This window comes from Mustelus asterias, unplaced genomic scaffold (assembly GCF_964213995.1).
Source record: "Mustelus asterias unplaced genomic scaffold, sMusAst1.hap1.1 HAP1_SCAFFOLD_274, whole genome shotgun sequence".
NCBI classification, from domain to species: Eukaryota; Metazoa; Chordata; class Chondrichthyes; order Carcharhiniformes; family Triakidae; genus Mustelus; species Mustelus asterias.
The window spans coordinates 234,841-246,582 of NW_027590239.1; positions in this window are offsets into that span (position 1 = coordinate 234,841).

Consider the following 11,742-nt stretch of genomic DNA (forward strand, 5'->3'; position numbering starts at 1 on the left):
GGCTTGGGCTAAACAACACACATATGTACAGGAGTGGAATCAGTGCTGCTGCTGTTCAGAATGAAATATGTGTGTGTACGAAATTCCATCCTGATCATTTGAAGCATTTGGTCATTTTGATCTGTTTCTCAGTCCATTAAGTATTTGCCTGGGACATGGAACTGACTGAAGACCTGTTGCCATCCTGCCTGGCAGCCTTAAGGAAGGTGTCAGAATCGGTCAGTAACTAATCAGCCCCAGCATAGTATCCAGCATCTCACTGCCCGACTCAGCTGACAATACACAGATACACCCAAATGTTGCTGGTTTCAATAAATAAATGCCGCTTTGTGGGTTTTGGAATGTGGGTGAAAGTGGAGGCGAAAGGACAGGTCCTATATTTGAGCCTATTTGATGATGAGCATAATTTTAACCTAAATTGAGAGGTTAAAAGGGAAAGGGTTGTATATGTAACACTTACGAGCCGAATTGACGCAATTTCCTTCTGGCAGTACGCGTGGACTGTGCACATACATTTCAATTGAATGTGACCACTTGGCAGGCTGGCAAACAGCAGCAGAATATCAGATTGTTCTCCACTATAGGGAGAGGGTAAACTAGCTGTCGGACAGGGCACAGGAGTTTCAGGTGGTAGACGTTCAGAGAATGAGGGGTGCCCCAAAATCACATGAGTGAAATACCTCACCCTGTTGTTTGCCTCTTCCTCCCGAAAGGATGTTGCCCTTCATGGCCTCATGTCCCTTCCATTTCCACCCCAGAACAAAAGAAAATTGAGACCGACTCCAATGACTAATGTCTCCCTTCTCCCTGGAATATGCTGTAAAGAGACCAATGTGTTCGAGCTTTTTTTGTAATTAGTATTATTCATTCGTGGTATGTGGCTGTCGCTAGAGAAGTCAACATTCATTATACATTGTCATGCTCTTGGGAAGCTGATGCTGAACAGCCTATTTGAACTACTGCAGGCCATGTGGTGTGCATGTGCCTACAGTATTGATAGGCATTGAATTCCAGGAATTGACCGAACTTCAGTGAAGTGAATGGCTTGATATTTTGAAATTAGAAGGGTAATTCGCATGAAGGTGAATTGCACCTGGCATCGGCCCCGTGTATGTTATGATCTTTTCCTCGAAATCGCTTTGAAAAGTGCAGTGCAAAGAGGTTGGATGGCATCTTGCAGTTCATGTTGTAAACTTGATGTCACTGTGTTTCGGTCGTGGATGTTATGATTGCTTGTGGCTCGGTGTCACAGCACTCACACTTTTCAAAGCTACGACTTGAGTACATAGATTCAAACACTCTAATCGGCTACATATTGAAACATATAAAGGCTGAATGTACTGCTCGACATCCCGCCTAGGCCAAGGCAGAGAATCATTCTCTCCAGAACGCGTTGCCTGAATTTTAATCCAGTGTTATTGGTCGCAACTGGCTACAACTCATGGATTCACCGAATGATCTGCGGGAGCAGGCACGCTCAAGTTTTAAGCTCAGTGCTGTTGTTAGATTGTGAAATGCGTATAGCAGACCATATGTAATGAATAATATATACTTGAGTGCATTGATAACCAGAGGATCAGGTGGAAGATGTTCAGCCCCTCATGTATGTTTCACCATCTATTAAGCTTTAACGTATCCATGATCTGTCTCCGCATAACAATCTTTGTTCCATAATCTTCATTAACATTGAGTAGCAGACGTCTAACTAATAACATTAGAACATAAGAAATAGGAGCAGGAGTAGGCCATCTAGCACCTCGAGCCTGCCCCGCCATTCAATAAGATCATGGCTGATCTGAAGTGGATCAGTTCCACTTACCCGCATGATCCCTATAATCCCTAATTCCCTTACCGATCTCAGCTTTCAAGTTTATCATAGACCTATGTTCATTGACATCTGGGAAAGTTTAACACTTCTAAAACTCTTTCTCTGTTCATTTTGTTTCCAATATGGCACGACATCCCCGAGGCAGCAGAGCTCATTCTAACCAATCCAACTATTCTCTAATATTCCGGAATATTGGCGATGCTTAAACAATGGGAAGAGTGTGTTTGGATTCCCGACATAATATGATATTAGTTGGGCCCATTTTGCACAAATCTAACAACGAATGTCGAACTCTGCTCAATGCTAAGAGGTGGAGAGCTTATCTGCCGCACCTTCGCCCTTTGTTCCCTTCCTGTTATTGTTCTTTCTCCATAAATCCACGGTACATCACGTTTGTACTTAAAGAAGTGGAAATGAATATCTGGACGACATTTTGAGTATTACATACATAGAAACATAGAACAATGGACAATAGGTGCAGGAGTTGGCTATTTGGCCCTTCAAGACTGCACCACTCTTCAATATGATCGTGGATAATCATATGCACTTTCAGTATCCCATTCCTGCACTCTCTCCATTCTCCATGATCCCTTTTAGCAACAAATTTAACGAAGTGGCCCCAACAGCTTTCTGTAGTGGAGAATTCCACAGGTTCACAACTCTGAGGGCATTCAAAGCTAATAATCATTCAGATGAGCGCGTGTTGGCGTAATCTTGGACACGTTGAAGGGACAATCCATGAACTGAGTCAAATATTAATTGGAATCAAGTCTTTTTTAAATTACATTTGGAGAGACAGATCTTCGTTATGATTGATCTCGGGAAGGTTCACCAGCAGACTTTATTGCATTTCAAAGACGAATAAAACAAGGAAGGCACTGACCATTTTATCCATCTTCCTGCTTTCAAAATGTTATCAAGTTATCCTCACTTTCCTGGTCATGTAAAAAGATCCTCCCCTCAAATAATAATCCAATTTATCCTTTGAGCTAACTAGTGGAGTTGCATAAAAACAAATCTTGCCATTTTCCATGAAGTTCTTTTGACAGTTTTGTATATCTACATCTACTGGTTCGGTAATCTCCTGCTTCGGAACATCTTCAAGGGTCACTACTGCCGAAGAGAGCGGAAGCTGTCCCTAGTGTCCTTGGGCCAATAATGATCAATCTTCCAAGAAACCCTTCTTCTGCAGTTGAATCACATTGCTATTTGTGGCACCTGACTCTGAGCAAATTAGTTGTCACATTTCCTATATTACAACACTGATATTCATTCGACACAATATCACTGGATCAAGTAACATTTTTAGGTTATGGTGAAATCTCGCTCTCATTCATATTTATTTCTCTCTCTCTCTTGCAAATTATATGTTTCTCAGTGTAAGAAGTAGAGACTCACGATGTTTTATGGTAAGTTGAAATGTGCCTTGTGATTTATATAGGGTCTGCCTAAAAGTAACACAGGGCGTTTTAACTGTAAACTGATCTAAGGATGAGTCCAGTAATATGAATGTGAGGAATGATGCAGATATTTGCAATTGGTGACGAGGACATCAGTCAGTTTCCAATTCCAAGAAGACATTGCACATTTTTAAGACCCAAACACAAATGTTGATTTCAAGTTATAAAGATGTGTACTAGAACCTGTCCCTTTCTTTGTGAAATTGAAGACTGTTGTGATGAGAGATAGCACACACACATTTTCAGTAATATATACATTATGACAGTTCGGTCTGCACTTAAAGCAGATGAATATTTGACCGTTTTATTCATCACACAAGTTCAGCTGGGAGCTCGTCTTCATTTTGAACAGTGAACTCATTGCAGGATAGCATGTGGCTGCAGCATTCACCTGGCGGACCTTGATGACGCAGGCCTGGGGAGGATCTCATTGTGGTTCATAAGATTGGGAAAATAGCAGTGCAGAGATTAAAGCACTTGGGAGATGCAGGTCACTTGCGTTTTGTTCTCAGGAGAAATCGATGTCCACTTAAGCTGCCGAATAGAATCATACAACCCTACAGTGCTGAGAGGAACCATTTGGCCCACCGAGTCTGCATTCACCACAATCCCACCAAGGCCCTTTCCCCACAACCCTATGCATTTACCCCAGGTGATCTCCCTGACACGTAGTGGGCATTTAGGGTGGCCAATCTACCTACCTATCCCCACACATCTTTGGGCTGTGGGAAGAAACCGGAGCACCCGGAGGAAACCCACCCAAACACGAGGAGAATGTGCAAACTCCACATAAACAGTGACCCAGCCGGGAATCGAACACGAGTCTCTTGCGCTGTGAGGCAGCAGAGCCATCTTGCCGCCTCGATGGACGCAGATTTTGGACATCTCGTTGTCAGTACATTTGGGAGGGGGCATATGCTGTTTGCTGATGTAAAATTGACTACTAATTGTAAGTACAGTTCTCTAATCGTTCTCTTTTTACATTTGTTGCTTTATAAGTTATTAAAGGTGCTACCACCTTCTACCAGTCTCTCTTTCACCATGTAAATGGAGCCTGTCATATTTCAAGAAAACGTAGCAGACTATACACAGATACTAACACTTGCTCGCTCTCCCACAATTCCATTCCTCCTGCCTGTCCCTTTTTGGTCCTTTACTCTGGAACACCTTTTATAACAACCCTCCACCAACAATCTTATCCCTCCTCCCTTGTGCCTCTGTTCTTTTTCGTTGATCCAATTTGCAATGTTCCATGCACATTCTCAACCACGTTATCTCGACTTGGTCAGAGTATCACTGAATGGTTACAAAGAAGGAAGTGGCCACTTGTCCATTACTTTCGGTGCTGAATCTCCGCTGGAGAAAATCACCGAGATCCATTCCCCCACCCATTAACCGTGGCACAGCAGAGCTTTTCCCTTCACATAATGTTCACATTCATATAAGAAACCACAATAGAAGTTGCCTCCACTGCTCTCACAGTCATGACATTCTAGATTTTTAATGTTCCTTTTATGAAACAATGTGTTTCCACCTGATTTCCATTTTTTTTGCCAATCTTCCTAACTTTGAAGTTATTTCCTCTCTTATGCTTCCCTCTTCTCCACCCGGGCTTCACATGCTATTCATCCGTTTCACATTCAAACTATCTTATCCATCTGGCCATCGTATGCAATACTTCTCGGTTGATTCTGTTGTTTATTTTTGTTAAATATTTCCCTCTGAAGTGGAATTGCTCTGTTATTGTCGCTTTCCTGTCTGATGGAGGATTCGATTCAGTAGCTAATGTTCCTGTATCTGAGCCTGAAGGTCGGGGTTGAAGACCCACACCAGGATATGTTATACTTGGATTCTGTTTAAACTTGGACTTGCCAATCTGTCAACATTTCAATCCTTGGAACAGTTGTACTTTATTTTTGAAAATGTTGAAAAGGAAAGTGTGTTTAACAAGATGGGGGCAAGGAAATGTCCCTGAGTGTGAAACAATGGTTATTATTTTTCTCTAGGGAAATTATGCCTCTTCAGTAACACTGCCTGAAGGTTTTGTTGAAGTTTCCTTATGCTTTTTGATATGACATAGAGTTGTTCAAGTTAACACAAGACTGGCATCACTGATGCTGTGGAGTTCAGGAAGAGGTCAAGATGGATAATCCACTTGGGAATTGTGGGTGGAGGCGATGAAAATTGTTCGAATTGGATTTCACCTTGCCGAGCTCAATATCACATCATTCATGATGGAGATCAATCTGGAGCCAACTCTTCACATGCTTTTTTTCGTGGGATGCCACCACTTAGGAGACCCAACTGCAGAGCTTTGGCGAATCTCTCCTGCACTGCTCATTGAGTCAATATTGACCTTTGTACGGGATGGTAATGGATTTAGACGGACATAATGGGCCTGAGGTTCGTTTGTGCTGAACACAGTTTTGCTGCTGATGGTCCACAGAGCATCGTGCATGCTTTCAGCAGTTCAATCTGCCCTGAATCTATCTCATTCACACAATGTTAGTGCCATAATACACCCGGGAGTGCGTGCTGATTGTGCGGACGTCACTAATCTTCACAATGTCTTTGCTCATTTCACCATTACTATGGCTCTCACGGAGAGCTGCCATTGCGAGAGGTATATTGTTGAGGACAAGGGCAAATATGTTTTACCCTGGTTTATTTTACTCACCACCCGACTCAGGCCTATTATGGCAGAGTTAGGTCATTAGTCCCTCAACCAACTCGGTCAGCACTGGTACTACAGAACCATTCTGGGTGACTGACCCACAATCTTATAACCTGAGCACTTTCCCCTGCTCCGCTGCGCCTTTGGCTTCCTTTGCATGGAGGAGCGACGATTCAACAGCTGAGGGAAATTGCTGACTGGGAATCATCTCCCCCACCTTTGCCGTGAAACCATAAGTCATTCTAACGTCCTGATCCAACGTTGAGGTCATGAAACTAATCCTTCCCCACCGACTGTCTTCCACTCTGCTGACACCTGTGGCGGGACTGTCCGAGGATGATGTTGGGCGAGCCTTGGATGTTGTTTCTATTTTGATGACAACATTGGAGGAACGAAATGTACATGTCACTTTCTGACCTCCCCACCATTCCTGTCAATATGGTGACACATCAATATGAATCGTAGTGGGGGCCAGTTTGCAATCAGGCGCCCTTATATGTCCTCAGTCATTCTATTTCAGATTAGGAAAGGGCAGCCGATTTCGTTTCCTGAGGGAGAGTAATGAACTAGGCTGGTCTCAAGGACAATTCAAAACTTCTATGGCGAACATTACAGAAACGTATTGTTTTATTTTCGCAGAATTTCATGAACCCAACCCCCAGTAGTTATTTGATGTCAGGGGCCACGTCAATAACCTGGTCGGAATTGTCTTTGTATGTGTCCAGCATCGCCAACTGCTTCCTTTGGAGGGTCAATGTATTAATCACTGCGTTCACTGATACCATTACCTTTCTGTGCTGTGCCTGATTTCACTTAGAAATACAGACTGCAACAACAAACCTCCAGTGGCCCCACTCAAAATGTCTAGAGTTCCCATCTTCTCATACTGCAGCTCACACCCTAATTGTATCGACGCTCGCTCATGCTCGACTTTCCCAACCCTCTCAATTTCCTGATTCGCCACAGTACTCTCCATCCCCTGATCCCAAGTGGTCAGGTCCCAATTAATCCCGAATTGATTTCAAGTTGCAAATTTGTGAAGGGCTTAATGAATTCATGTGCTGCACTGAATCTCTAATTCTTTCTGTATTTGCCATTACTTGAATGTTAGTGGTTGACGTTATCTAGTGATGAAATTATACTCAACCCATATGGTTCACTAATGTCCATTATAGATGGGAAACTGCCATCTTTACCTGGCCTGGCCTACTTGTGACTCGAGATCAACCGCAATGTGGCTGAATCAGAAATAGCATGGTAAGCCTCTCGTTTTGTGCACTCAGGGATTGATTATAAATGCTGACGCTGCCAGCACTTCCTGCATCCCAAAAATGAATATATGGAGATGTAATTTTGGTGCTGAGTAAAATGCAATTTGTGTTTAAAGAGTTCTATGTTGATCCTTTGAGTTGTTATTAAAACTTGTCTTCTTGAACTCTTCTTCTGTGTATCAAGTATTTACCAGGAAACCAAGCTTACCACTCACTGGTTGCCATCCTGTCTGACAACCTTGAACATGGTGACAGGATCTTACATGAAAGAATCAACCCGACAATTGGATCCAGCAGTTCACTCCAAATTCCTTTGAGTAATCCAAAGGCCACCCATTTGCCAGTGCACAAGTTATGCAATTTCAATGGTAAGAACTGCGGACAGTTCAGAGTGTGGATCAAAAACGGTGGGAAAAGTGTGGTCATAATTTTGATCCAACGGTATCCATTTTGATAGAAAATATACAAAGGTAAATTATTATTTATATAGAGAAACATTTTAGCGTTATCACATGTATCGAGATCTGGCTGTCCTCGTGCATGAATAATAGAAAATTCTATGCAGATACAATAGGGAACAAGGAAGATAGTTAAATCTTGACATCTATTGCTAAGGACAAGGATAAAAAACGTAGGGAAGTGTTGCTGCAACTTTATAAAAAAATAAAAGAAAAGTGTGTACCATTTTGCCCCCCCCCCCCCAGATCGAGGAGGTATGTAGGTGCACTGGAGGGGTGCAGAGTAGACAAGACTTTTTAACAGAGATGAGAAGTCTCTCTTATGAAGTAATATTGGACATTAAAGGCCTATATTCTCTGGAGATTGGAAGCACCAGGGGAGATCTCATTGAGAAGTAAAAGGCCACAAAGGGGTTTGAGGAACTAAACATGCAGAGTGTATTTCCTGATGTCTTGGTGAACTCAACTCTTTACAAATGCGAAGAATTCCAATAGATTCGCCAGGCACGATTTCTCTTTTGAAAATCTTCTTCACTATTGGAATTTTTTGAGGAAGTCACCAGTAGAGTTGCCTGAGGAGGACCGGTGGATTCGGTTTACTTAGTCTTTCAGAAGGCTTTTGCCAAGGTCTCACACAATATACTACTATGTAAAGTTAGAGCACATAGGATTACTTGTAATGTCTTGAGATTGATAGAAGCTGTTTGGCAGACAGGAAGCAAAGAGCTAAAATAAATCGATTTTTTTTCTGATTGGCAGTCAGAGACGAGTGGGGGTCCGCAGGTATCCTATGTGCTAGGACCCCAACTGTTCACATTACACATTAACGATTTGGAAGAGAGAACTGAATGCATTATCTCCAAATTTGCAGTTTGTATAAAGTTGGTGCGAGGCTGAGCTATGAGGAGGATGCTGAAATGATTCAACGTGATTTGGGTAGGCTACATATGTGGGCATATGCATGGCAGATGCAGTATAATGTGGAGAAATGTGAGATATCCACTTTGGTAGCAATAATCGAAAGACAGGTTATAATTTGAAATGGGTAAATTGAGAGAGGTGGACCCTCAGTGAAACCTTGGTGTCCTCGTGCATTGGTCGCTGAAAGGAAGCGCGCAGGTACAGCAGGCATTAAAAATGACAAATCATATGTTGGCCTTCATAGTGAGAGAATTTGAATACAGGGATAGGGATGTTTTGCTGCAAATGTATACGGCGTTGGTGAGGCCACACCTGGAATATTGTGTGCATATCTTGTGTCCTTATCTGAGGAAAGAATTCCTTGCTATAGAGAGAGTACAGCGAATGTTTACCAGGCTGATTCATGGGATGGCAGGTCTGTCAAACGAGGAGAGGTTCAGTCGGTTCGCATTATATTCACTGGAGTTTGGAAGAGTGAGAGGGCACTTCATAGAAACGTATAAATTTCTAACAGGGTTAGAGAGGGCAGATTCAGATAGAATGTTCTTAATGGTGGCGGAGTGCAGAACCAAAATATGTTTTCCCCTTTATACTGCCTGATGTACTTGCTCGCTTACTTTCAGCGCCCAATGCACGAGGACGCCAAGGTTTCACTGAGAACCCACTTCTCTGAATTTACACCATTTCAGATAATAATGTTTTTATATTATTGCTACTAACCTGGATAACCTCACATTTGTCCACATTATACTGCATCTGTCATGCATATGCCCACACATTTAGCCTTCCCAAATCACAGTGAATCATTTCCGCATCCTCCTCACAGCTCAGCCTTCCAAGAATTTGGAATAATCTGCTAATTTGGAGATAATGCATTCAGTTATCCCTTTTAAATCGTTAATGTATAATGTGAATAGTTGGGGCCCTAGCACATAGGATCCCTGCGCAACCCCCTAGTCTCTGAATGCCAGTCAGAAAAACACTCATTTATGTTAACTCTTTGCTTCCTGTCTGCTAACCAGCTTCTATCCATCTCAAGATATTACTAGCAGTCCTATATGATCCAACTTTACATAATAGTATATTGTGTGAGGGCTTGGCAAAAGCCTTCTGAAAGTCTAAATAAACTTCACCCACTGGTTCTCCTCGGTCAACTCTATTAGTTACATCCTCAGAAATTCCAATAGTGAAGAAGATTTGCAAAGTAGTAATCGTGCCTGACGACTCTGTTGGAATTCTTTGCAGATGTAACTAGTTGAGTCGACCAAGGCATGATGAAATGCACTCTTCATGTTTTGTTCCTCAAACCCCCTTTATGGCACTAACCCTCAATGAGATCTCCTCTCGTTCTCCCAATCTCTAGAGAGTATAGGCCTGAAATGTCCAAGACTTTTTCATAAGAGGGACTTCTCATTTCTGGAACAAATCTACTGAAACTATTCTGCACCCCCTAAAATGCACGTACTTACCTCCTCGATTAAGGGGGCCAAAACAGCGCACACTATTCTCAGTACTGCCTCATTATTTTTTAATAAAGTCGCAGCAACACTTTCCTACGTTTTTATCCTCCTCCTGAGAAACAGACGTCAAGATTTCAATTGACTTCCTTATTCCCTTTCTCTGGATGGCGAAAGGACATTCTGAAAGGGGAACAATGACGTAGGGGGAAAGCGGTATGAGTTCCTGCGGTAAGGATTAACGGAGCTCTCTTGCATATTGAACAGCAGGAGCACAAAGGCAGTAATCTCTGGATTATTCCAGAATCACGTGTTTGTGAGTATCGGAATAGTAGGATGGAGCAGATTACTGTGTGGTTTAAGAAATGCTGCAGGGGGAGATATTTATATTCCTGCGCCATTGGGGAATTTTCTACAGAATTCTCGACCTGTATGAGTCACATGTGTTCCAAGTGATCGGGAGTGAGACTAGGAAAATTGCCAGGAGGTTTCCTTGTGTTGTGTGTGGCGGGCTGGGGTTTATTTTGGCATCGGGATGAGTCACAGTGTGGAGTTACATGGGGCGCGAATCGGGGAGCGGTGGTCGGGGGCAGGGGGGGGGGGTCTTTCACAACAAATCTGTAAAAACACCAGCCAATCTGTCAGTGAGTGCTAAGAGAGACACAAAGGAATATGGACATGTTTTCTTCATCTTGTATAATTCAAGTTTTATTGGTAAGTATAGAATTGGGGGTTTGATTATTAACACGTGCCGTTATGATATAATTGCCAACACACTGACATGTTTGAGGACGGGGCAGGACAGATAGCTCAATTGGCCGGGGTGAAGAATCTACATGGGTTCTTCATGTGTGTTTGGCCTGGATTTTGGGGGTGGCATGATGTGGTGCAAAATCGGAGATGGCTTTGCTGCATTCATCAAGGGCTCAATTATTGCAGTGAGGAAGGATAATATTCAAAAGTATCCTCAATTGTAGTCACATAGGCTTCAAGGTCAAAAATGAGTTATTTGCATTTCTCAGGCGGGCGAGGTGGGGCGATGGCGTGGAAGAATCTGGGCGGGTTGGTGGTTCTCTCAGACCCCAAGCACTCAGCGATTGATAGAAGAGCATTTTTTTTAGATGTTATTATTTAATTTCCATGTGAATCTCCAATATTATTTCAGGGAGCCAAGGTCGGGGTACGGTTGGGGTCTGAGTGTGTGTGCGTGAGTGTGTGTGTGTGTGTGTGTGTGTGTGTGTGCGGTAGATGGACGTGGCTCTGAATTGTTGAAGTACAACCAGGAGAACTTCTTGAGACAATGCATCGAAAGTGCCTCAAGATACGGCATTGGAATTATATCACCAAATGAAGCTGGCAGGTGATACATGTGCCAGATCGTGGATGTGAAACAGAACGTTGAAAAAAAATTACAATACTCCGAACCCAAAATAACGACTGGGTGATCCATATCGGCCTCCCCTGAAAGTCTGTAGCATTAGAGCTGAAGATCTACAGCCGAGATTCATTCTATGTGTTATAATGATATAGTGGAAGCTGGTGGAGACAGCCTGCAGGAAACAATAATGAAGAGGTAGATTGTCCCAACAGAGAGACAGTAAGATCTCTTTTCATATTCAGGGACAGCCCGTTCCTCATAGGTTATAAAAAATTCCGCACGAAGTTTGTTCTTT